This window comes from Ctenocephalides felis, unplaced genomic scaffold, assembly GCF_003426905.1.
Source record: "Ctenocephalides felis isolate EL2017-DRISC unplaced genomic scaffold, ASM342690v1 CF-g0.4_SCAFFOLD_01886, whole genome shotgun sequence".
Lineage (NCBI taxonomy): Eukaryota > Metazoa > Arthropoda > Insecta > Siphonaptera > Pulicidae > Ctenocephalides > Ctenocephalides felis.
Window position 1 is genome coordinate 61293827 of NW_020538040.1, and position 27366 is coordinate 61321192.

The following is a 27366-nucleotide window of genomic DNA, read 5'->3' on the forward strand; positions in this document are numbered from 1 at the left end:
ATCATTTATAAAATATTTTAATAACCTTCTGAAACTCAGCTCCCTAAAAATTGAACATTTATATATAAACACATTCATTATGCTACACGAAAATTTGTTAGACCTAGCTCACTTAGATCTCGCAAATGGCAGCAATAACTGAAATCTATCGTTCAGTGTTTCAAACCGTGCCTTTTAAATAATACATTTAAATATTTCTTATTGATGAAACCATTTCCATATCTCATTGTCCTTCAACATATTCAATGAAGTAGCAATTTTGCACTTATGAACTCCTGTAGTATCCTTTTTTTTTATTATTTGAACAGCGATTGGAACTTATGGGTTTATGAGCTGTTGTGATTAATGTCTTACAAACTACGTTTGTTTTATTACAGATGGCAACCCGAACAGTTATCACATCATCACTGTATGATAAAATTTTATTATAATACAATCTCTGTAATAGGGCAAGTATGGAACAATGGTGCAACAATGTCGGGTGAGGGCTATTTTCACTTGGAAACTTATTGCTATCTATATTTCCAAGTGAAAATCGTTGTCACTGTTGCCTGACAACAGGCTGCTCGAAGTGGGTATCGAACCCGGGACCTCTGAAACAAGTCCCATCGCTCTTAACCGCTTACCTACGGGCGATAAATTGTATCCTAAAAACATTTTTATTTTTCTTGAGTATTTTGGAACTCGTTTGCTTTCCTTATTCCCTCATACGAAATACCGAATATGTATGAGTTTTACACTTTTTGCTAAGCTTGCATTTATTGTTCTTAGCATGATATCGACGGCGATGGTGTTAGTTCGTCAACATTCCACGGCTTTTGTTGACTCAGCAACTTGACGCGTCGCATTGCCATTGAAATCGTCCACTGTTATTGCAGTATGTTGTTGCCAGTGATAGCAAGAACATTGTTGTAAAAATCAAGTAGTTCTTTTTAATTTAAAAATTAATCTAACCCAAATATATCGCCTGCGACATTAGTTTTGTGCTGTGCATACAAGTGTTCAACTGTGATCTCATTCAATCTTGATACTTCGCCAGTAGTGAAACAATTGGATAAACATTTTTATATTTGATAATCGACATATCACTTACAAAATCCACTATCATTCATCTTAATGTCGACAAAGTTGATACCTATAACATTGAACTGCAGTACTGACTTTATGAATATTCATCCTGGGCCATTCATACAACTGGCGCATATCAGCTTTTTTCGGTTATTGCAGAAACCGAATTTGCCAAAGATGATCACGGAATGTTTGGTAGTGGTGTATACTGCTACAAAGACGACTATGTCTGTTAGATTGGGGCCTGCTGATCCAAGACAATAAGGCCTTATTTCTAGTAAAGCCGTCTGAGCCAGGTAAATTATAAACCTATCTTAGCTCCAGTGTTTGATCCCTAACAGATATTCTTAATTTGGTCCATTAATGGTAGCTCGCTATTAGATTTCATCAAAGTTGCTCAACATTAACCCAATCACCTTTTCTATTTTATAATCAAAACTTTTTACACTTTCCCCATGATTTTGTTTTAGTACTGTTGACTTTAATTGTAGCTCATCTCTCACTTAACTAACTAACTAAATAACTCATTTATTTAAAAGATTTTTAAGATCGAGTTTGTCTAATACATCTAAGAAAAAAAAATTTACAGTTTACTTTATTAATAATGAAATAAACTATTGGAATGCATACAATGCTGCAATTATTACTAACGTTAGAAATGTATTCATCATATACAAAAAAATAAATTACCATTGAATATTTCATCAAAGATTGCAATAATCTCTCATGGGCAAATTTTTATGACATTTTAGATACATTTGTTACCAATAAGTTTCATTTGCTTTTTTTGTCACAGATATTAAACTGCTCATTGATATTGTTGGCTTTGACTGTTACGGTTGCATATGGTCTCCAAAACTTCAATTTTACTTTAACGGAAAGCACCGGAATAAACCACGAAAAAATAGGCGATGTGCAAGTATGTAGTGATTATTTTGATATAATCATTTTTCATGATTTACTAGGTTAAAAGTTAAATTAAAAAAATATAACTATTTTTATTATATTTATATCACAAGATGTAATGTAAACAGCAAAAACCTTTTTCTAACTGCATCAGAATATGAGCAAGCGTGCAAGCCATTTTTGAAATTACGGGATAATATTTTAAAAATAGTTACTAATCAAAATGAAACAATTTTATATCATTCTTAAGAAATAACTGCATTTACAAGTAAACGCGTTTTATTTAGTATTATCGGAACGATCTTCAAACAATTGTTTGAAACTCTAACTGAATCTGACGCAGAATAATTTAACAAACAAATTTGACTTTTAAAAGACAAACTAAACCACTTACTAATATTAAATAAATAACAGATTGGTAAATATCAATCAGAATTCAAAATTATAACCAATTTTCTACCCCATTAAGTAAACTAACCGGTAAAATTGAAAAAAGTTCTGACAACTATTCCACAATAATTAACCATTTGCAGAACGGCTTGCATCTTGCCAATATTCTGATGCAGTTAGAAAAAGGTTTTTGCTGTTTAATAAACATTTTGAAAATTTATATATTATATCAAAATAAGCTTACGGAAGTAGTGATAATAGCTTTGCATGGAAAATTACATCCATATATCATGTCATCATAACAATTGAAAGCTGTATTATCCAACATAATACCTAATTCAGACAAAACTAAGATCAATAATTAAACTAAGATTAATTTTGAATTTGCATAAATTGATATTTATATATTCCATAATGTTTAAAATTACCATTCTTTCAATATCTAAAAATTAATATGATCCTTGCAAAATAAAAACTATTGCGAAACATGTTGGAGCAAATAACTATTTATTTATATCGCACACATTTTATCACATAATGGTGTATAAGGATAAGGTGCACTACGTCCTATTAACTGACCAATTTATTAACAAATTAGTAATATTATAGTCAGTCACAATAAATATATTTGGAAAGTATCTGAAGCTATTTCATACTTGAGACAGGGCGTAGATTGTAAAAGCATGATGTTCTCGTGAAAGGAGCAAAATCCGGATTTCTGTGTAACTAAATTTCTAAAAATAAATCATACAATGTTTTTTGCTTACACGCAAAAAGTGTTTGGGCTTTTGCCTGTCCCGCATGGAAAGAACTGGATATCTTATAAAAATACGAGAGATACTAAGCATATTTTTAATACGGACTTGGCAAATACTGCCGAAGGGTGTAAAATAATTAGAAACGACATATTTTAACAACACTTATGAGTACAGTAAAAATAAACGGATTTGAACCAATAAATTTGAACATCATGCTTGACACCATTCCAAAGCATCACAAGTTTTCGAAAAGCATAATTGATGACAAAATATTAGGAAACATAAAGCATTAGTTGGTTAGATAATTCCACATGCTTACATTAGACAATTCCAAGCAAATCTATAATTGATTTGTGCACTTTCTGTCTGCATAAGCAATTTTATTTGCATAAATTGAATAAATAAATTAACACCAGTTGCAAGGGGTGTCAAATTTAAGCGCATGATTTTGAATACTATTCATTGTAAAATGGTTCTTATTAAGAAATACTTATAATAAATTTGACAACTTATATTTTATATATTTGTTGTATCAACAGAAGTTAAATTGTTGAAATTGAATATTTAAATACTATACAAAATTAGAAAATGACTGACAGATTCTATAGGGGTGGCGTGTTCTGTAATAACGTTCATTGATAAGTGTCGCTTAAATAAATAACCAAAGTTCATGGTTCACGAGGATTAATTGCTATATGCTATTCCAAAAGAGTCGTGTTCCAAATAAAATATATACATCCAAGAAATCCATTACACTTTTATATTAAACTAGAATACACATAGAGAATGTCTAATTAAGATTAGTCGCGGTTGGAATGCTCTTCTAGTTATTTTGTTGAATAAAGTGTCCAATTACCCAAGTGTGGTCTTTCATTTATCAAAAGTGCTCGAGACATTCACCTTTCAGCTAATACCTTTATAAAGGGCTCACAGTCTCTGAAGGGATATATTAAACCAGTATACTGTAAAATCTGCAAATACTGCTCGACCCACAACACCAACGGTTAGGAATTTACCACGAGCAACCCTCGAGAAACTGGACGACTTCTACCTCAATAGTTTGGCGCTGGCGATTCGGACCAACCTAAACTACCCCACTTCAAAACCAACGAGATATATATATATGTATATATATATATATATATATATATAAAACAAAATGAGCAGATAAAAAGGGTGTTAAATTGTGCTTAATACTATTTATACAACTGAAAAAGCTCATTTCGTTTGCAGTTTGTTATTCACAGATACTTTTGATTGCCATAGTTTTTGAAAACTTTAGCTATCTATAGTTTAAGCTTCTTCTACTATCTACTGGCAATCGTAGTTTCATTTGCTCATTGATACGAAAACTATAATAATAAAAAACGTTGCACGTCTTTTTGCAAGTAGAATCTTTCGATTATAAACTTCTATAAAGACAGTGATTAGAAACATATTTCAGTTTACAGAATTATAGGTAATGAACAATTGTATTTTACTTTGATACTAACCGACATGAAATTATACTATTATTAATGTACAATTCAATTAAAGCTGTAGCTTGCATTTTAAATTAATATAAAAATTTATATTAATTGATTGAATTGGAATAACTATTTATTTATTTCATTGTAAAGTTGTAAATTTTTAACTAAAAGAAAATCTATTTTATTCACTGGTTTTTATTGTTTTCACCTTTTCCAGGGTAAAAATTCAGTTGGTCCTTTTCCCTCACCCACATGTAAGCATTTATTGAGGTTATATGAACGAATCTGATAAATCTGATTTGAAACTAACAAAACATTTTATGAAACAATTGAATAACGTATACTTATTAAATTATTATTGAATTTAATTATTATGAATTTAACTTAATGTCTCATAAACAAAAAACAGTGCTCAGAACTAAAAAAAACTAACAACAACAAAAATACTTCTGTTATGCATTTTTAAGCATTGCCGTCTATTACACATCTTTTGCCTTAGTATCATTGAAAAATTCTATAGTTTACTTGTTTTTTGATGATGATGGTAAGCCTTTTTACCCGCGAACCTTTAGGCATCGTTCTGCCCTATTTATATTATAATTATTTCTTTTAAAATTCATAAAATTCATAAATAGGTGCATTACTAAATACATGTGGGAGTTAATTTCGGTTAACAAAAGCTATTTGCGGCTCAATATTAAAAGCTTGTAAGCAACTGATTTAAATAATTTGTTAAATTATTTTTGTCGATCTTTTTTTGTCACATATTTGTCCTTGCCTGCTTCTCATCTATTTTTATAATCATATATCGCAGAGCAAGAATAAATTTTATATCCATGCATAAAAATCAGTTACTGACGTTGAAATATTTTTTGAGGCAGAATATGAATATACATTAATATATTAAATAATTTTTGTAAGAATTTACTAGCCAATACGTCAAATTAAAAAAAATTGGAAATGGCACTTTACCTTGAGACAAATTGCACAAACTTTTCGACATGAGTAATTCATCGACTAATGATTAATAGCTACTTTCCAAATTTCAAATTATAATAAATTTATAAAAGTATACAATTTATGTAGTCTAGTAACATTTTAGAATATGCGTTTAGACTTTAGCTTTAGACCATTGCATCTCCTTATGCAAGGTTTCATTTTCTTAAAAAGGATTTACGAAGAAACGACCCGTTTGATCTTTATTGGAAACTAATTTCTGATAATACGCCATAAAAATCATTATTAAGTGCAAACGAAGCATCAAGTTTACTAAATTTTATCATAAAAAAGAACAATATAACTATAAACTAATATTGATATATTGGGTCAATTTATTATTTTAGTATTTATTTATAGATGACGAAACAAAAATTATGAAAATATTTTAGTAATGTATATTGAAAAATGTTAGAGCGTAGATATTTTTTAAAAAGATATTCAACAATTTTAAAATCTCACCTTATTCGCTTGACTCAAGATCGTAAGAGACATGAAGTATTGTTTAAAATTCTTACCTGTAAAGAAGAACAATAAAATTATAAAAATTACAATGACAAAATTGTATCAAATGTTAGTTAATGTGATTATATATATATATATATATATATATATATATATATATATATATATAAACGAGTTCTACTTCAGATCCGCCGGAGGAGAGCTAGCCCGCCTAAATCCGCATTAAAAAAACTAAACTAAAATAAAGAAAATTTACTTATTAATAAATTAAATGTTTTTTAAGTAAAATTTAAGCTTTTTCATGAACTCAAAAAAATCTGAACTAAAATTAAGTCAAAAACAGTCATTGTCTAAACTGATTTCTATGAATTAGGGGTTTGTGGTAGGAGGGTAAAAAATTAGGACTTCATATGTCTTAAATTATAAAAATAAACACAAAAAATTAGTCCAAAAAAATAAAAATGGATCTTAAGGGTGGCCAACCCATTCCACTCGGGCGTATGAAAAATAGTTGCTGTCCCATTCTCAGTCGTGCTGAATGTGATTACAAAATTTGATATAAGTTGGTCGAACCATTTCGGTGGAGTATTGCCACTACCATCATGGCAAGAAAATTTAATATATAATACATATCACATATGTATTCTCATAATCTTCATTAGTATAAAAGCTAAGCTAAATAGCTTTCTTACAAAACCATCTGAATATGTGCAGCAGCCGAGCTCAGCAAACAATGGCTGAGCTAATAGTCAGAAGCCCGGTTTCTGGATTCTGTCGCACCTACCGAGAGATAAAATGCTTCCATAATAATAATAATAATTCAAAACGTGCGAAGAATATTTTAAAAAGCGTATCTTATTTTGCTATCTTTCGTACGAAGTTGTATGTACGGCGACCAAAAACTCCGGATCAGATCTATGCCGCTGCACGACCGTCGTGATTTATATTCAACACAACGTGGCCTGGCGTACTTTTGTCCTGCAGGTCAAAACAAAAACATGACGTGTAATACAACTAAGGATTATATGAGCCCGTTATCGCCGAATAACTATAAAATTCCAAATATGGCGATACATAAAATCAATCTTCCACTGACAGCATTGCCCTAGCTGCAGATTAAAAGTTTAAAAAAGATATTGACAGGATTAAGATTGTATTACGTTTCTCCAGAATGAAGTTTGTGTCTATGTATCGAAAGTGTAGATTGTTGCCATATGAGACCCAACTTTATGCGACTCGAACAACTTGTGCACGAATACCATATAAATCATTTCACAATATTATCCGAGAAAAGCGACAGATATTATCACATCGAATTGAATCTTAAAAGCAAAACTTTTGAATATATGACATGAAACAAGCATTAACTATTATAGATTCAGCAGATTCTTTCGAATACCCTATATATCCTTTGCACCCAAACTAATACTATACACACGGACACACACATACATATATATATATATGGCGCTGGTGGGCCATATATTATTAATTAATTAATTCTTGAATGAAATCGCAATAATTTTATTTAAACTCGATAATGACTGTTTATTAATGTCTCAATTGATAAAGATGTTGATATTACATTAAATCAAATCTAAATTTCGCTCACGAGAAAACGCTCGTTGGCAAAAAACTCGATACAATATTTTCGATCGTTTTTAAAAAGCGCGACAATAATATTCGATCGTATAAAAACAATCAGATCGTTATAGCTTGCTTGATGCCAGATCCGAATCAACGTAGCCCAATATAATTTAGTTTTATCATCAATTGACGTTATTCAACTGACATCTGTCATATGGTGTTCATTCCGCCATTGTCATCAATTGACGTCCTTCAACTTCATATGGTGTTCATTCCGCCATATAACTCCCCTTCAAAAGAAAAAGAGGTATCCGGTAAAAATAAATGAATTTGATTATTAAAATTTGAAGGAGACTTTTTTAGGCTTCATCTTTTTTGGAGGGTCAATCGATAACTCCAAGTTATGTGATTTAAATTCTTGAGATGAGCTTGGTTGACTGTTATCTATTTTAACTGTGTATGCTGGTTTTAGTCTGTCAACCGATATGTTCTTATCAGTACCATCCATAGAAATTTTGAACACTTTGTCTGAAATTCTTTCTATAATTTCATATGGTCCACTATATGGAGGCTCAAGTGGTTTTCTGATATGATCAGATCTTACAAATATATGAGTGCATGTATTTATGTCCTTAAGCACAAACATATTGGCTTTATTATGATGAGCTGTGGCTGTAGGTTTAATATCCCGCATTATTCTTCTGTGGTAGTCCAGAAATGCTTGTGGATCGGATGACAGTTCTTTAGTTGTGAAAAATTCGCCTGGTAGTCTTAATGTGGTTCCATAAACCATCTCAGCAGGAGATGCTTTAAGGTCTTCTTTGTATGAAGAACGTAAACCTAGTAAGACTACAGGTAATACTTCGATCCAAGGCTCAGGAGAGCACATTAAAGCTGCTTTCAGAGTTCTATGCCAGCGTTCAACCAGACCATTGGACTGAGGGTGATATGCCGTTGTCCGTATTTTCTTAGCACCTATTGCATCCATTAGTGATTTGAATATAGCTGATTCAAACTGGCATCCTTGGTCGGATGTTATCACACATGGTGTACCAAATCTTGATATCCAGTTTGAAAATAGGGCTTGGACAATCGTGTCTGCAGAAATGTCCTTTAGAGGAACAGCTTCTGGCCACCTTGTAAATCTGTCGATGATTGTTAGGCAATAAGGATATCCATTAATATTCGGTAATTTGATTATGTCAATGTGAATATGCGAAAATCTGTTTTCAGGAATAGGAATATGGATAGGAGTGAGGTGATTATGTTTATGAATTTTGGATTTTTGGCAAGGAATGCATTGACGTGCCCACATGGTGACGTCTTTACCAATCCCAGGCCACACATACCTTCTTCGCAACTCCCTTGAAGTAATCCTTATGCTTGGGTGTGCATTTCCATGTACAATGTCAAAAGCAATTCTGCGAAGACTTTGTGGAAGGTAGGGCTTCACACAATTATCTTGCCTGTTGCAATAAACTGGATACCCCCCTAATGTCAATTTTTGAAGATTAATAGAGGTGTTGCCATTCAATATAGTTTGCATTTCAACGTCCTTACTCTGTTCTTGCGAAATTTCCTCTTCGGTTAGCTTTGATGGCATTTGAATGGCATTGATCCTGGACAACGCATCAGCAACAACGTTCTGATCACCCTTCACATATATAATATCAGTGGAAAACTGTGATATGTATTCTAGCTGCCGTCGCTGACGATCTGATGCTTTCTCCAGTTTTTGTTGAAATGCGTGTGTGATTGGCTTGTGGTCTGTCTTGATTATAAAGTGCCTTCCTTCTAATAGATATTCAAAATACTTTAAAGCCGCAAAGATGGCTAGTAGTTCGCGATCGTAAGTTGAATATCGCTGTTCAGTAGCTGTGAGCTTTCTGGAAAAGAAACCTATAGGGTGCCATGCACCATTTTCTTCCTGCTCCAGAGTTGCTCCAATGGCTGTTGTGGATGCATCTGTAATTAAATTAATATTTGCTATACTTGAAGGAAAATGAAGAAGAGTTGCATTTGCTAGAGCTTCCTTCAGCTTGCTGAATGCTGATAATGAATTGTCATTCCATTCAATTTGAGTCTTGTCGTTTTTAACTGAGGACTTCACATACTCATAAAGTGGTGCTTGTATATTTGCTGCCTTGGGTATTGATTTACGATAATAGTTTACCATTCCCAAAAATCTTCTGAGTTCTATAACTGTCGAAGGTTTTGGATAATTAATAATTTTCTCTACTCGGTCTGGTGAAGGAGAATATCCTGCAGCACTCAGTTTGTAACCGAGGAAGTTAACTTCATCTTTTCCAAAGGCACATTTCTCTAAGTTTATTGTAAGAGAATATTCCTGTAGCCTCTCAAAAACCAATTGAAGATGACGACGGTGCTCATTCATATCAGTCGACATTACCAGGATGTCGTCTATATAAATGAAAACAAAATTAAAATCTTGGAATATGTGATTGATAAACCTCTGGAATGTCTGGGCAGCGTTTTTGAGTCCAAATGGCATACGTAGATACTCGAAGAGTCCCCATGGTGTGATAATTGCAGTCTTTTGTATATCCTCTTCATGCATGGGTACTTGGTGGTAAGCTTTTTCTAAATCTATTGTAGAAAATACTTCTTTTTGATGAAGATTATTGAATACATCTTGTATTAATGGTGGAGGATACCTGTCGGGCAGCGTGTTTGCGTTCAGCCTCCTGTAGTCTCCACACATTCTGAATGTGCCATTCTTTTTGGGAACCATGTGAATAGGGCTTGCCCATGGACTGTTGGAAGGCCTCAAAATGCCCCTATTCAGGAGATCTTGTATCTCGGACCTGGCTGCAACAGCCTTTTCTCCGAAGATCTTCCTGAATCTGGAAGCTAATGGTGGACCTGTTGTGGTTATCCTGTGGGCAAAAAGAGATGATTTATTATTGGTGGTTACCTGTGGCTTTGTTATTGCGATGTATTGTGCCAGTAAATCCTTGAAGGGCTCTGCCGGGTTGACAGTGGAGATGTTAACTTGCTGTGCCTTGAGTACCTTTCCATCAGAGGTAAGGCCTGTAGTCGAATCAATCAATCTTCTACCCTTCAAGTCTATTAATAAATTGTAGTTGCTTAGGAAATCAGCTCCTATTATGGCTGTGGCTACATCGGCAACAACAAACTGCCAGCTAAAGCTTCTGCGTAAAGATAAATCCAGCTCCAGAGTTCTCTTTCCATACGTGGATATTCTGCTAGAGTTTGCTGCAAATAGAACTAACTCTTCCTTAGGATGACCATCGGCAAACTTCTGAGCTGGTAAAATGGATATAACTGATCCTGAATCTATAAGAAATTGGATTGCCGTCTTTCTGTCTGATATATGAAGACGGAGCTCAGAGCAGACAGAATTTACTTCACCGTCATGGCAAGCTCCACTTAATGACGGTGAAGTAAGTTTTTTGACTGGTTTAGAGATTTAAGCAGGCAGGGCTCTTCACACTTTGTGGCCTTCTCCCCATATCTATAATGATAGTAGCAAACCGATCCACGTGAAGGTGTCCTGGACCTATGTCGAGAACCACTTCTAGAACTTGACTGATTGAGTTGTTCACTTCTTGATCTTGACTGGTTGAGTTGTGATTCTTGCTGATCATTTCTCTGTCTTTCAGTGTTTACCATTGCCCTTAGTTCCTTAATTTCCTTGACTAATGACATAAGAAGAGTTTCGTGGCGGTCCAGTCTCTGTTCTACTGAAGACTTGTGTGTTGTGGACATCACATGTGATGTGGGGCTACAGTGATCGACTAAAATATCGGCAACTTCCGCCAGGGCTTCCGGACCAAGATGGCGAGAAACTATCAATTGTGGCCGAATATGGTGTGGCAGGCGTTCTGACCACAATTTAATTATGATGTCTTCACTGACCTCTCCCTTAGCCAAATTCATCATTTCTCGTAGGAGCTGTGATGGTTTCTTCTCTCCTAGAGTTAAGTTTTTTAATAGCTTGTCAATTTGCTTACCTCTAGATTCAGACATTCTGCTTAATATAGTGTTTTTGATATATTCGTATTTGCCTGTCATTGGTGGATTACGGAGGACATCCTGGATGAGGCGCAGTGTCTCGAAGTCTAGGGCTTTTAGTACTGCTGTGTACTTAGTATCGTCACTCCTGATCCTAGCAGACTGAAACTCATGTTCAATAACTAAAAACCATAGGTCTGGAGAATCTCCATTGAATGGAGTGAGACGGTGATTATTAAATGCTGCTATATTGTATTGATCAGCATAACTGTCATGTTCATGTTCAGAAACACGAGGACTGCTCGTGTTAAAGATCGCCTCGTGATCCAGATCGATCAGAGATCTGTTGAGCACTGTTTCGTCATTGATGGACGTAGATCGAGTCGACATGTTGATAAAAATTGGTATAATTTACCTTTATTAATTTACTTGTATTTGACAAGTGTTTTTCTTTCTCCGTCTGACGTCACCAATTATGGGTACTAAGACGTTGAGAATGTCTCTTGCTTAATGATTTCACTTACACGTTCGGAGTCACCAGTTATGGCGCTGGTGGGCCATATATTATTAATTAATTAATTCTTGAATGAAATCGCAATAATTTTATTTAAACTCGATAATGACTGTTTATTAATGTCTCAATTGATAAAGATGTTGATATTACATTAAATCAAATCTAAATTTCGTTCACGAGAAAACGCTCGTTGGCAAAAAACTCGATACAATATTTTCGATCGTTTTTAAAAAGCGCGACAATAATATTCGATCGTATAAAAACAATCAGATCGTTATAGCTTGCTTGATGCCAGATCCGAATCAACGTAGCCCAATATAATTTAGTTTTATCATCAATTGACGTTATTCAACTGACATCTGTCATATGGTGTTCATTCCGCCATTGTCATCAATTGACGTCCTTCAACTTCATATGGTGTTCATTCCGCCATATATATATATATATATATATATATATATATATATGTATATATAAACGAGTGTGCTGCGTCAAGCAGTACCACCAAGAAAAAAAACTAAAGCAATTAGGAAAACAGCTTTATTATTACACACGTTTCAGTCTTCATCGAGACCGTCATTCAGTGGAAAACTAAAGTTTTTTTATAATTAATTTAGAAAAGAAAATTGATACAACATATTGGTCTTAAAGATAAAAAAAATTAAACACTATACTACACTAATTAACACAATTGTAACACCAAGCTATCAGTAGTTCAAACATTTAAAACTAATTAGAGTTAAAAAACTAAATTTGTGTACATATAGTTGTTGAAGTCTAAACGCTGAATGAATGTATTTATAAAGATTTTTTTAAAAATATGCAAACTGGCGAAAACATATGGTTTCGGAAAGTAATAAAAAAGAGACACGTTTATTCAATAATAATATTGTTTGAAAAATTGTCGAGGAATATCTTGTTATCATTGCAGAGTGAATAGCTGTCAAGTCTCTTGTTGATTGCTTTATTTCTTAACGATATTAGACAATCTTCACTAAAATGTAAAATACTCTGATTTAGTCAATGTTATGCTGAAGGTTATTTATATGTTCTGAACGCATTGTTTTATACTGATTCTTATTTTTTTAATTATTTTTATGTTGAGGGATTCTTTTGTGCAGAATTTGGCTACTTTCGCCAATGTAAACCCCTTGGCAATTCAGACAATTTAATTTGTATACTAGATTATTTAAAATTTTTGGATCGAATTTAGATTTTAGTTTAGTAAATAATGTTGAAAGAGCGTTATCTGAACAGTAAGTCAACAATGGCACAATTGCCTAAAGTTTACAAGTATTAAGACTGTATGTTGAACGATGAATTTTAATGTTTTAAAATTTTGAGGAGCCCGCATTTAAAAAAATGCACTAATGTGTGTCGGCATGTTTCATCAAAGGTTGGGTATTTAGTCAGGATACGAAAAGGGTAAAATATTTCATAGTTTCATAATGAAAAAATTCTAATAATGCGTATCAATATTCACCACTCCTAAAATAATTACGGACTATCAAATAAAGAACAAAATAAATAAATATTGGTATCAATGCTAAACATTCTAAACCAGGAAAATAAATTAACAAATAATACTGTTTTTTTGTTTTCACTAAATAATAAATATTTTGAATTTTTATTTTTCATTTAAATCTAATATTTATATTTGGAACAGAATGTGTAAAGCATAATCTCTGTTTCAAAACTAATGATTACTAAAAAATAAGAGAAAAAATTATAATTCATTAAGAAAGACTAATTTGAGGCTTTTTGCTTATAAAACAAACAATAAACATCATTATTTTATTCATAATACTAAGTGCCAATTAATTTAGACTATAAAATAATCCTCATCTACAGAATAAAAATATAATTAAATAAAATATACGTATTCAACGACACGAGGATTAAACCAATTATAATTATTTATGATGTTATCTTTAATTCAATAAAAATACATGTTACAGTAAGTCAATTAAATTAATATTTTCTTTTGTACTATTAATGCAGCTTTTGTTTTACAAGATTGTCTGATAAAACTTTACACTTGTTAAAATTTAAATTTAATTTTTTAATTATTTGTGCATTTGTAAAGTGATTCACTTGCGTAATTAATCCTTAATTGGTGAAAGCTACAAAGTGAAGAATATAAGAAATAAATATTACAATAAAAGATAAAAATTTACTGTGCAATTTTTATTGTCTGGAAATGGGTTCTGTAAGAAAAATTCCCTTGAGATAAAAAATTATAAAGTATAATAAGTTGTACACATATTGTCTTTAGAATGTTTCGAACTCGAGTGGATCAGCTTTTAAATTTTTGTAAACGGTGTGGCGCTAAAGATCAGATGTTATATATTTTCTGAATTCAATAACGGAATATACTTTATTTTGTATTGTTGATACCAGAAAGCTTCGTATTTCAAGTGGAATGTGTGCATGCAAATATATAATGCATATGTTGCTTTACATATTGAAATGATGAGACTGACGGGTCCGACAGCGAGATTAAAATTCTATGAATCAAAAATTTCCGTGTGCTTCTGCATGTGCCGTTATGTAAATGGATCAAACTACTGTGTCGACATCGAATATAGACTTGATATTCGGAATAAAATTGCTATTTCTGTTCAAACGGAATGCGAAACATTGAACAAAAATGCAAATTTTGGAGCGAAATAGGTGCAACTTTTTCATTTATTATCACATTTGCCACATGTACGAGTATGTCTAGAAGTATTTGCATTTTAATGTCACATATGCGCGTCTGCGGAGGAAACTATAATCTTTTTAACGGCATTAAGTAGTAAAGAACACATTCGAAACAAATTTGAAATATATTAAAATTCATTGCCTGATTCAAACTTAATGCCTATTTTTTTCTTAACTTATTTTTGAATTTGCTATTCATTTTATCAAAAACACAGCTTAACCCTTTCCACTCGGCACCGCATTCTAATTAAAACGTACCTGCTGTAAACTTGATACTATTGGGTAGGTTACGCACTTGGTTTTATATGAACTTGTGGACTTTGAGGAACATACATTTATAATAATATCTAAATTTATTTTCTGCAGTATGTTGAAGTTTAAAGCAATTTCTGAAAGTCATAGTGGGTTCATTCCTGTGTCGTTATAATTATCTTCGTGACAGTTTTTTTGCAATTTTTTGAAAGGAAACACTGTCTTATCACAGCATAGATTTATTCTGGTGCTAATAAATATTATAATATGAAAATAATAAATTAAAAAATGTACATAATTCATAAATTAATGCATCAAGAAAAGAATGCTTTATAAGTAATTTATTTATGGAATAAATAAAATTCTTCGTTTAAAATATTTAAAAAACCGTGTGAAGCTCGCGGGCCACGGATTGCTCATTCTTGATCTAATCTATTCGACGCTTCAATGCGAACTGACTCATTTGTATACAAATTGCCTAGGGTCTCAGAAAAGATAGCCGAGTGATAAGCTAGAGCACCGAGTGGAAAAGGCTAATATATCATAAACAACTATACATTATTTGTATCATTTATAAATTTTTAAATATTGTTAAATCATAGTATAATATATTATAACCATATTTAGTAGTGTTTACACAATTTTAATAAGAGCAAAATAAATTTCACCAAGTACTTCCAGCCAATAAACAAAAGAAATACATTACAGCAATCATCGTTAATTCATAAAATCACAAGCCTGTAATTTAAATGGTTTGTTGATTATTGTAAATATATTTTTTTTCTAAAGCTAGAATTATTTTACTGAATACGTTGGTCTAATATAGTCAGTCTTAACCACAAATATATAATATAATATCTTAGCCATTTTCACTAGCAATTGCAGAATTTCTTATCAAGACAAATCTGATCAGGATTTTTTCGTTACAGAATTCTTCTATAATCGGTTTTGATTAATGCAGATCTCGCAGAACCAACAGAAACTGCATAGAGTACAATAAGCCATGTCAATTGATTAATTCTGAAAATTCCAGAATATTAATGAAGTCGGCACTCGTACTGCAGCGCTAATATAGCTATGAACGAAAAGCTATAATTGATTATAAAAGATCGATGTGCTTTTATTTTTAGTACGAACGGATCTCATAATAGCTTTGAAAAATAAAATAAATATTTAACGAAAGCCATAGATCAACTCCTAATACAAAAACTTGTGGTGCACGGCATTATGACTTAAGGCACATTGCTGGAACTTCTCTTACCGCAATTAAACATTCAAAAACTAAGAATATTCTATAATCAACAAAAATCGATCAATGATTAATTAGGATTTCAAAAAGATTATTAAAAATACTGTAAATTTCACCATTCGTATTTTATAGACAAAATATTAGAGCTTAAAAATTGGGCAAAGAAGGGTATTGTAATTCGAAATCTAATAACTCTTGGTACGGAACCTGAAGACGTAGATACCAAATTTTTACTAATTATTAAAATATGATCATTTAATGGGCAAATATCCGAAACCAACCTGCCTTTCCAAAACTGAAATCAATTCTTCAACCCGTCAATACGAATGAAACACTTTATGAATCATTCTAATCCAATAATCCGTTCTCTCAAAAACATAACTGTATTTTTTTACAATTTTTGCCCCGCATCTTCGAAACGACTGGACCTGTCTTTGCCAAAACTAATCAGCACACTTTTCCAACAATAGAAATCGAGCGTTTCTTCAATCATTCAAATCGGTTGAATTGTACTCTCGAAATCGTTGACACATACACACACTCCCATACGTCAATTTTTTGTAAGGTATATCCACATATGTTCAGAAGGCTTGAAACGTAAAGAAAAACTAAAGTTTTAATTTTTGACTCTTTTGCGATTACTATAAATTACCCTACGAAAAGTAGGGTAATAATCAAAACCCATATGTGACAATATCTCATTTATCTATCAGATAATTTAATTAAAACCCTAGAGAGTTTATTCATTTATCTCCAAATAAGAATAAAAAATTGTTTTAGTATTTTCTTCCAATAAATATTATATATATAATTGTTATAACTACGCATTTCTGCAAAATATGCAATAGCTAGAATAACTTTCTAGAATAACAAAAATAAAGTCACTATTATCTGTTATTCATAAACAAATAATAAATTCATATGATAAAATTAAACGATTCATCATTATCATTAGTAAATTTTAGGTACAATTGATGTTAAAATTCGGATTTAATCAAACCGGGCCAGAAATATTGTTACTAACTGTAAATGTCTCATTAATTAGCCAAGATCTTTGTGGCTGTTAATTATTCTAAAAGAATGAAAAGAATATGCTCATTTAAGTATAACTTCATATCATTTTGTATTTTATATTGCTATTTATTTTTTTATTTTATTTAGCTTCTATAGCACTTATACAATTTTATTCAAAGTAGAAGTATTTAAAGCAAAAGTTACCCTAGTGCCTCTGTTATTGTCATTTATTTAGCCGTTATTTTATTTAGTATATTAACTAGGTCTTCTTTTATTAAATTAGCTATTTTTTGTCATATTCTACTAAAGATTATAATGCAAATATTAAAAAATTTAATTTAAATTTGCATATATAATTATTTCAACTGAAATCCATATTGACAGAGACTTTATAACTTTTGTTTCTTTCAATAAAAAGCGTGTTATTTATGTTTTTAACTTATGTCGTCCAGTATTCGTTCAGACGTTGAGCTGTTAACATCGGTGAATAAATAATAACCTTTCCATAAATATCAAAAAGTACTAATATTTTTTCTACCTGTCCAGTGACCTGTGTTAGTGACCGCATTGTGTACAAATAGATACCGTTAAACACGTGTCCCCTTGCCGGGGGCACGCAGTGTCGTATAACCATTGTGTATTTTATATTAATATAAGTGGTAATTAAATAAATTAACCGCATTTTTCTTGTGCTAATTAAATCAATGTCTTTATGGAGTCCGATACTGGACAATTAAAGGGCCGTCCGCCCGATAAAAATCCTCCTACATGTTCGGAAATTGGCGTGACTGTTGCAAATGCAATGAATGTGTACTATGTCGGAAATGAAAATAATACAGATTTACGTAATTCTAATAATGAGGAGATCATAATAAGAAGGGAACATAATCCAATGCAAATTAATAGTGCTGAAACGGTGATTGAAGAGTCAATTCGAATTGAAGAGTCGATTAATATGGATAATGTGTGTGACAAAAGCAATGAAGCACAAAATATTGAAATGATTGAGCAAATACCTAGTGATGAGAATTCTAATCGAAATAACGTTGATGAAATACATTTACCGAATCGTTTTGATATGTGTGATACTGGACCTTTTTACATTTACGTAGAATCTTTAAGTAAAAACATTGGACGTTTACACCCTATGGCTCTCGGAAAATTACTACACAGATCACGATCGATTCTGAAAGAAGATTTGCTGGAGATTATCGTGATTGGTAACAATAAAGTCAAACTAGTTCTTAGGAATGGTAAAACAGCAAATAGCCTCCTTGACGATAATTTTTTTACTGCTAATAATTTGAAAGCTTACATTCCTAAATACCTATTAATTAGGGAAGGTATAATCTTTGATGTAGATATTAATCTCACGGCAGAAGAAATATTAGAAGAGATAGAATCAGTCATTCCAGTAATAGACGTAAAGTGTTTTATACCAAAAAACATCAACAAACGCAGAATCAACTCGCAATGCGTGAAATTATCTTTCAGAGGTTCAATTCTGCCGGATAAGGTAGGTATACATTCTGTAAAATGCCCAGTCAGCCCATATATTAAGAAGATCACCCAATGCCACAAATGTTGGCGTATTGGCCACGTTCGGGAAAAATGCCGGAACGACCTAAGGTGTCCCAAATGTGCAGGTCCTCATATTAAAGACGTATGTTTAGAAGATACCAACTATCTATGCTGCCTGTGCAAAGATAACCACGAGGCTTATAATAAAGATTGCAGGATCTATAAAAGATATAAAAATATTAATGAATTAATGGCAACACAGAATTTATCTTTCTACGAAGCAAAAAAAATCTTTGATAACGATAAATACTCGAGAACAGTTAGAGTTAACCTTAGCAGCTTGAATAAAGATAAAGATTTCCCTCCTATGAAAATCAAGAACTCTAACCAGAGTGGGGCTTTAATAAACAATAAATTTATGGTTCTATCGGACCTGGAAGAGGAGGAAGACCAAGGATATGTTGCAAACTTCCAGACATTTAATAAACCTAAAAGGATTCATGTTCCACCCTCAACCAAGAGAGAAAAGAATGGGGCTGCAATCGGACATAGCATAAAACCTGTTTATAAAAAAATATGGCTGACAAGGGAAACTTTATGAACCCTAGAAAAAGAGTGAAAAACAAATCAGATTCTGATTCTGAAAATGAAGTAAAATCTAATAGGAAAAGTGAAGATCCTAACACATCAGGAGGCCTATATCATTTCATTAGGCTGCTAAAGGACGTCTATAATCCAAATGATCCCGTATTAAAAAATTTGTTAAGTGATGTTTTTCTCAAAATGGTAAAAATTAAACACAAAATAGATCCTGCAAGTTTAAAAAAGGAAAAATCTAATAAGGATTTACCTGTGAGTTCAAAAAAATAAATCAATCAGTACTCCTTTCATTATGAAACAAATAAACATTTTACAATATAACTGTAGATCAATGTTAGCAAACAAGAGTAGTATAGAACATTATATGTGGTCTCATAAAATTCATGTGGCAGGTCTGTCCGAAACCTGGCTTAAAGAAGGTCACAAATATTTTGTCAAAGGTTATCGGATTTTCCGAGAAGACAGAGTTGACGGTTATGGCGGTACTGCCATTCTAGTCAAAGACAACATATTATGCGAGAAAATTAACCACCCATTTCAGTGCCATCTTATCCAAATGTGTGCAGTGATTTTAAAATTAGAAAACCCGGTATGTATTATTTCAATCTATTGTGCGCCGAACTCTAAGGAATATTTCAAGAACATTAAGGATTTAATTGAAACTATTTCCATGCCAATACTTATAATAGGGGATTTTAACTGCAAAAATTTAGCTTGGGGTAGTGCCTCCATTGACAGAGGAGGCGAGATTCTATACAACATAATTGAAGACCTAAACCTCACCATAATGAATGATGGAAGACCAACCACTATCAGCACGGCAAGTAGGAAAGGTACGCCAATAGATCTTACTTTTTGTTCCAATAATCTATATGACAAAATCCAGTGGGACATTTATGCGGGCAGCTTAGGATCTGACCATTTGCCGATTAACATTACATTAAAAACTAACTTTGATGTAAAAGATTATATATATCCCTCCAGAAAATGGAATACCAAAGAGGCCAATTGGAAGAATTACGCATGGGAAATAGAAGATAAGTTGAAAAAAGTGGTACTCCATGAGGATCATAAGTCAAAATATGATGCCATTATCGAGATCATAAACGAAGCAGCTGGTAAACACTTCAAGGAACGTAAAACGGTGGCAATTAAGCAATTTAAACCCGCTATCTGGTGGGACGAAGAATGTGAAAACCAGATCAGGCAAAGAAAAATAGCGTACAAAAAGATGGTAGACGAGTTTACTTACAACAATTTTATAGAGTATCAAAAAATAAACGCTATTACAAAAAAAATTCTCAAATCCAAAAAGAGAAAGAAGTTGATGGATTTTACAAACTCACTCAATAGTAATGTTAATACATCAAAGCTTTGGAATATAGTGAAAATTTTTAACAACAAAAATAATAGAAACTCATCTAAGCCTCCAGTCGCTAGCTCATTCTTCGAAGACATGCTAAAAATGTTTGTTCCAGACTTGGTCTCCAATGAAATCAATCTGAATTTTGCAAATAATCTCGGAAGAGATCCCGATGACTTAATTTCTCCTATCAGACTATATGAATTTGATAATATATTAAAAAATAAAAAAGACAGCGTGCCAGGAATGGATAATATCTCATACATTATGTTAAAGAAGAGCCCCATAGCATTAAAATGTCTAATCGTAGAGGTATTTAATTCAATTCTTTCTACATGCTGGATTCCAGAGGATTGGAAAAAAATTATAATTATTCCCATCTTGAAACCGAATAAAGACCCTTTGAAGATAGAATCCTATCGACCAATTTCATTATTATCTTGTTTGAATAAGACATTTGAAGCCATCATCAAGAATAGATTGGAGTGGTATATAGAAAACAAGTCTCTCTTCAATCAAAACCAATTTGGATTTAGACGAGGTCAAGGCACAAGTGATCTGTTAAGTACCTTATCTAATGACATTCATATATCTAATTCGAATAACGGATACCTCCTATTGTTAGCGACGGATATACATAAGGCTTACGATAATGTTGATCATGGCATTTTACTGAACAAACTTAAGAAATTGAACATTCCCTCTAATATTATGAAAGTGATAATTCTTCTACTAACCAATAGGTTGCTATATGTAAAAAATAAAAATAAATTAACAGGTCCCAGAGTAGCTCTTACAGGCTTACCACAAGGTTCTATATTGAGTCCGTTATTATTTAATATTTATATGTCGGACTTTACTGAAGTTACCCAAGACGATGTTAAGAAACTACAATATGCTGATGATTTATTTTTGTACATTTCTTGCAACACACTTGAGGAATGCATTCACAAAATGAAGTCGTCGATCACAGGTGTCTCAGAATGGATGAGGTCCAACCACCTGAACCTTTCCTTGGTCAAAACAAAGGGTATCCTGTTCACCAGGCATAGAAAATTCCTTTACCCTCAAGAAATCAATATGGGGAATTGGATCTGTAAAATATACGATAGTGTGAAAATTTTAGGGGTTACCTTTGATAAAAAGATGACCTTCCGGGTGCACGTTGAAGAGGTGATCAAAAAATGTGAAACAGGTAAGAATATCATTAGAAGATTGGTTGGAACTGACTGGGGAGCCCACCCAAGTTCATGTTTAGCTATCTACAAATCCATAATTAGATCACATATTGATTATGGATACTTCATTTATGGAGGAATCTCAACCAATATGCAAGGATTACTAGATAAAGCTCAACTTTCGACTGTGCTTGGGAGCTATGAGGTCAACGCCTCGCATTGCCATTTTAGCGGAAGCCGGGGAAGCCCCATTAAACATTAGGAAACGAATACTAACTAATAGATTTCTAATTAAAAAATTCAACTCGGATTCTGAACGAATCCCGAAACAATTGGAACATTTAGCTGTTTTACATTTTAGGGTAAACTATTGGAAAAATAGACCGACACCTCCATTAATAACTGGATTTTATAATTTGAAACCTCTAGAAGATCGAATAATTACAAATAAAAAACTACCGTATCATAGTCATTCTTGGAATTACTCATTTCCCAAGAAATATATAGTCTTGAATGATTTCAATTATATGACTCATCATTCCAATAAAAGTATAATAAACAGGGAGTTTGAGAATTGGTTAGACACGAAATGGAAAGATTTCACTGTTATCTACACTGACGGTTCCAAGTTAGAAAATAAAGTGGGGTGTGCTGTCTATGTACCTAATAGAGAGAAAAATTTACAATTTAATTTACCGGATTTTGCCTCAGTCTTTTCGGCAGAACTTACAGGTATCAATGCTGCTTTAGACTTTGTTATACAAGAAAAGATTCCAAAAACCTTAATCCTAACAGATAGTAAATCCGCACTTCTGGCTCTAAACCATCCTAAAGAAAATTGCAATGATTTAATTTTTGACACCATCCATAAAATAGAAAGCGTCTTAGAAAATAAAAACACGATTAAATTAGTATGGATAAAAGTGCATTCCAATATTCATGGAAACGAATATGTGGATGGTCTTGCAAAAGAAGCCTGTTTATCAAATTTTCCTTCAAGAAAGGCTCCTGCGTCTGACTTAAAAAGCTGGGTAAGGAAACAAGGATTAAGGTTATGGCAAAACGAATATGATATGGAAGGCAGAAAAGGAACTTTATTTAAATTTTGCAAACCAAAAGTGTCTTTTAGTACATGGTTTGCCAAATCTAGGTTGAACAGAGACGAAATAACCGTTATCAATCGTATTAGATCGGCCCACACATTCTGCAAATCTCATCTTTTTAGAATTGGCATGGCAGAAGATCCCTTCTGTTCTTGCGGATTGGAAATTCACAATCTTGACCACATCTTTTGGAAGTGCAAGCTCTATGCTAATCAAAGAACATCCTTACTACAAGAACTGAATAAATATAACTTCATTTTTCCTATTAACACTACAATAGCCTTTTCTACTAATGATGAAAATATATATAAAATTTTTCTGTTTTTCTTAAAAAAATGTAACATTAAAATATAGTTCTAAAAATAAAATATTAGTTATTAAGGTTTTAAGAATTAAGTCGCAATATTATGTTGTGAATAATTTGTAAAATATGTATTTTTCTGGTATTTGTAATTTTGTAACATATTATTTATGTATTAAGAGGCTAAATGACCACACGGTCAAATGCCATAAATAAATAAAAAATAAAAAAAAAAAAACTTATGTCGGCCTTCTTATTAAAATCATATTTTTATTGCCTTCACTTTTCGAACTTTTTATCTTATATTACATATTTACATTTATTTCATATTTCCAACTCGATCATGGTGAGAGTGCAGTGTGAGAGAAATCCCTTTGACACTTCGCGCGGCTGTGCCCGACAGAGCGATTTTCAATTCGAAACTTACATATTTTTTATCTATATTTTCAAATAAAAAGAAATTTCACTGATGCATAATATCAGGTTATATGAAAAGCAGATTTCTACCTGGTTCCACGTGGCTATGAAGACGAGTGCTCAGAGTTATTAATAACTGATTAATTAGTATATTTGTAATACTAACTGACTGAAGATTATTAAACTATTTTATTGTAATCTTTTCGGCGTTTACAATGATAAAAATTTTTGAGAATTTGAATTTTTTGCAACTTGGAATTTTTCTAAACAATTTTCAAGATTATTAAATTTTCTGTAAATGCATTCTTTGCATAACAGTGTAAGTCAAAGTAATCACAAAAAAAAATCGAAAATGAAAATTTTTACAGATTCTTTACGTTTCAAAAGTTTCTGAATTTTGGCATACCTTACAATTAGAGAATGTATGTGCGTGTGTGTGTATGTGTGTGCGTGTGTGTATGTGTGTGCGTGTGTGTGCGTGTGTGTGCGAATACAACTTTTCGTCGGCCATTTCCGGGAACACGGATCGAACGATTTGAATAATTCAATAAACATTCGATTCATATTGATAGAAGGCAGGTCTAGCCGTCAAAAAGAGCCAAAAATGGTGATTTTGTTTCTGAGAGAACGGAGTGTCTGATTTGAATAATTCAAAAAACATTTTATTTGTATTCACAAAATGAAGTACCGATTAAATTTTTTGAAGGCAAGTCTAACGGTTTCAGAGATCGAGTGAAAAAAGAAAAAAAATGCCATTTGGCCGTCAAAAATGATCATTAGACATATGCACATCAAATTATCAGATATTTTATAGAGACTTTAATAATAAATGTGAATTTAGTTTACATTTATATAGGTTCAGAACCTATGTTTAACCATTAGACTGCGATGCGGTGCTTACGCGCTTCGATATTTTTTCTCAGAAACAGCCACACAGCACGATTACTTTGAAAAAAAGTTTCAGAAAAACTCAAATAATAAAAAAAACGAAATGTAAAAAAAATAAAAAAATTCAAAGATTTTCAAAAAAATTTAAATTCTCAAAAATCTTCATTCATTATAATATGAAATAAAGTGCGCAGACTAGAATATTTTCCGTGTTGTTTTAATTAAGTTTTAATTATTAATTTTAAGAAAAAAGCATGTTTATACAAATTTAGAATTCCAATTTTAATCTTATTTCTAAAATTATTAAAATAGCGACAAGCTCTCTGCCTAATATAAGCGGCTAGATTGAAATTTGCGAGGAGATCAGAGAAAAACCTTAGATAGTAATTTTCCAGTCAAATCCTCCTCCTTGCAGCACTAATTACACTAATGGAAGGAAGTAATTGCATATGCCGTTTCACTTACCAATCAAAACGATGATCAAGTACACCATGATGAGATTTATGTACATTTTAATGAGATACTTGATTGGAACTTATTTTTTAATGAAAACATTTACCACAGATTAACTCAATCTAGTCACACTACAGGCCATTAAAACTTTTGCCCAACAATTCATGCAGAACAAATATATGCAATATATATAATGATTGTGTGCTGATTTTTTTCAAATGCGTTATACAATAAATATATCATATATAATGTAATGAACGCGATGATTTGACACTAATCATACCAAGACGGGTCAAATGACCCGTTTTGAACCTTGAATAGCAAAAACGCCTATATTTTTATTGTTTCTGCAATTTAAAAATCTAGTACTATCGATATTTATAATTCCTTATTAATTGCATTAAAAGTCCATATTTAAATTTTATTTTACGACTTTATATAAGAAGGCATTTATAAATGATTTTATAATCGCAAAAATTGATGAAAACAACAGCTTCCAAAACAAACAAAAAATTTTGTAGATACATGTTAAATGATATTCATTGCATACTTGAAGGAATAAATTGCAAACGTTAAGTCAAAAATTCAAAATAGTAGTTTTAAAATATGCTTTAGTGTAGAAATATTTTACCAGCATTACTTTAATTATATCTATTGTAATGACAAATATGATTTATTTTGATTCATGTTTTTTTTTCAAAGTAGTTTTAAATGACTAATCATACATTTACGCAAAATTTTTATTGAGACGTCAGTATTGAGACATAAGCAAAATCCATTTAGAAGAAAAATATATTTTTATACGCCAATAAAATAGCATGAAAAAGACCGCACGAAAACAAGATCAATCAAACAAAACAATTCGCACGAAATGCTCATCAGAACCAGTGGTGTATGGCATCGTGTTTAATGCCAAATCGCTGGAAGTTCTCCCCGTATCGTAATTTAAAAATTTTAAATGCATTAAAATATTTCAAAAACTTTACAAGAATAAACTGTATTTCTGAAAATTTTTATTTGAAAAGATTTGAAAAAAAAACGATCTAAGAAAATTCAGTTTTTTTTTAAATTGTTTTTTAAATATTGAAACCCATTTAAGTTTAAAGAATCATGCAAATCGAAAGCATTTGTTTGAACTATATAAATGAAACGTAAGTCTTGGTACAGAACCCATAGAAATAAAAACAAATATTTTACTTTTTAATAAAATTTCAATAAAATATCTGATAATTTAATGTGCATATGTCTAATATTCATTGTTCGCAAGAACATACAGAATATATCAATAAAATTGCTCGTCTCTGCCAACACCTATGACATATACTAATTAAATTTATTTAATTATATAAACTAATTTAATTTGGAGTTAGCAATTTCTAGTTATTTATTATTACAATTTTATTTAAAAGTTCTTTTGGTGCTATTTTGAGGAATACGCAATGAAATAAGTAGATAAAAACAAAATTAAAAGTACCATGATTACTGACTAATACAGTTTCGAAATAATTATATTTACTGTCTAAAAGTAATAAAATCAAAGCACCGTCATGACCATGTTTGAAAACACATCTTTATCCCAAATTCTCGATTCAACACGATTGTAAGTAAATATTGTTGTAATCTGCATCTTAACCATCTAAAAAATAAAATTAGAACGAGTTTGTGTAAACATATGTTAAGTAATTTACCTTGGTCTGCAATGAACGCTTTATGGTCGGCTTAATTGCAAGTCCTGATATGCACACTTTTCACACATACATATTTCAAATAGATCTACATTAAATCTCTTACACATTATATCACATTAATCTACTAATTATTACTTCTTTATATTTGTCTAATATTAAATATAAATCACATACACAAAGTAACGAAATAGTTAATATTACGCAATAAAGTTAAAAACGCAGGCTGCAGGTATACCCGCGCGACGACCTACACCAACGAGTTTGTATCGATACTACTGATCATCTGAATCTATAGCATTTTTCGATAAATATTTAAGTGTTGCCTGCTGTTAAGTGTTGATGAGTAGTTTAAAATTCCTCAAACGAGAAATTTGGTAATGTTGGACATGTTGAATACAAGACAGGTGGTAAGGTTGAAGGCCGCATGACATCAGGATCACATCGAATTGATAAAAATGTAAATATTGCATTTTGTGAAAATGATTCA

General features: G+C 31.8%; 1 protein-coding gene across 1 annotated transcript in view; it reads right to left on the reverse strand.

The window, feature by feature from the left end:
• LOC113378704 overlaps positions 1–27137 on the reverse strand; it is a 291296-nt gene extending 264159 nt beyond the window's left edge. Inside the window, exon 1 of the mRNA XM_026619264.1 lies at positions 26880–27137. The gene's annotated coding sequence lies outside the window, so the exon portion shown is untranslated. The remainder of the gene's footprint in view (positions 1–26879) is intronic.
• Between the last annotated feature and the right edge of the window lie 229 nt (positions 27138–27366).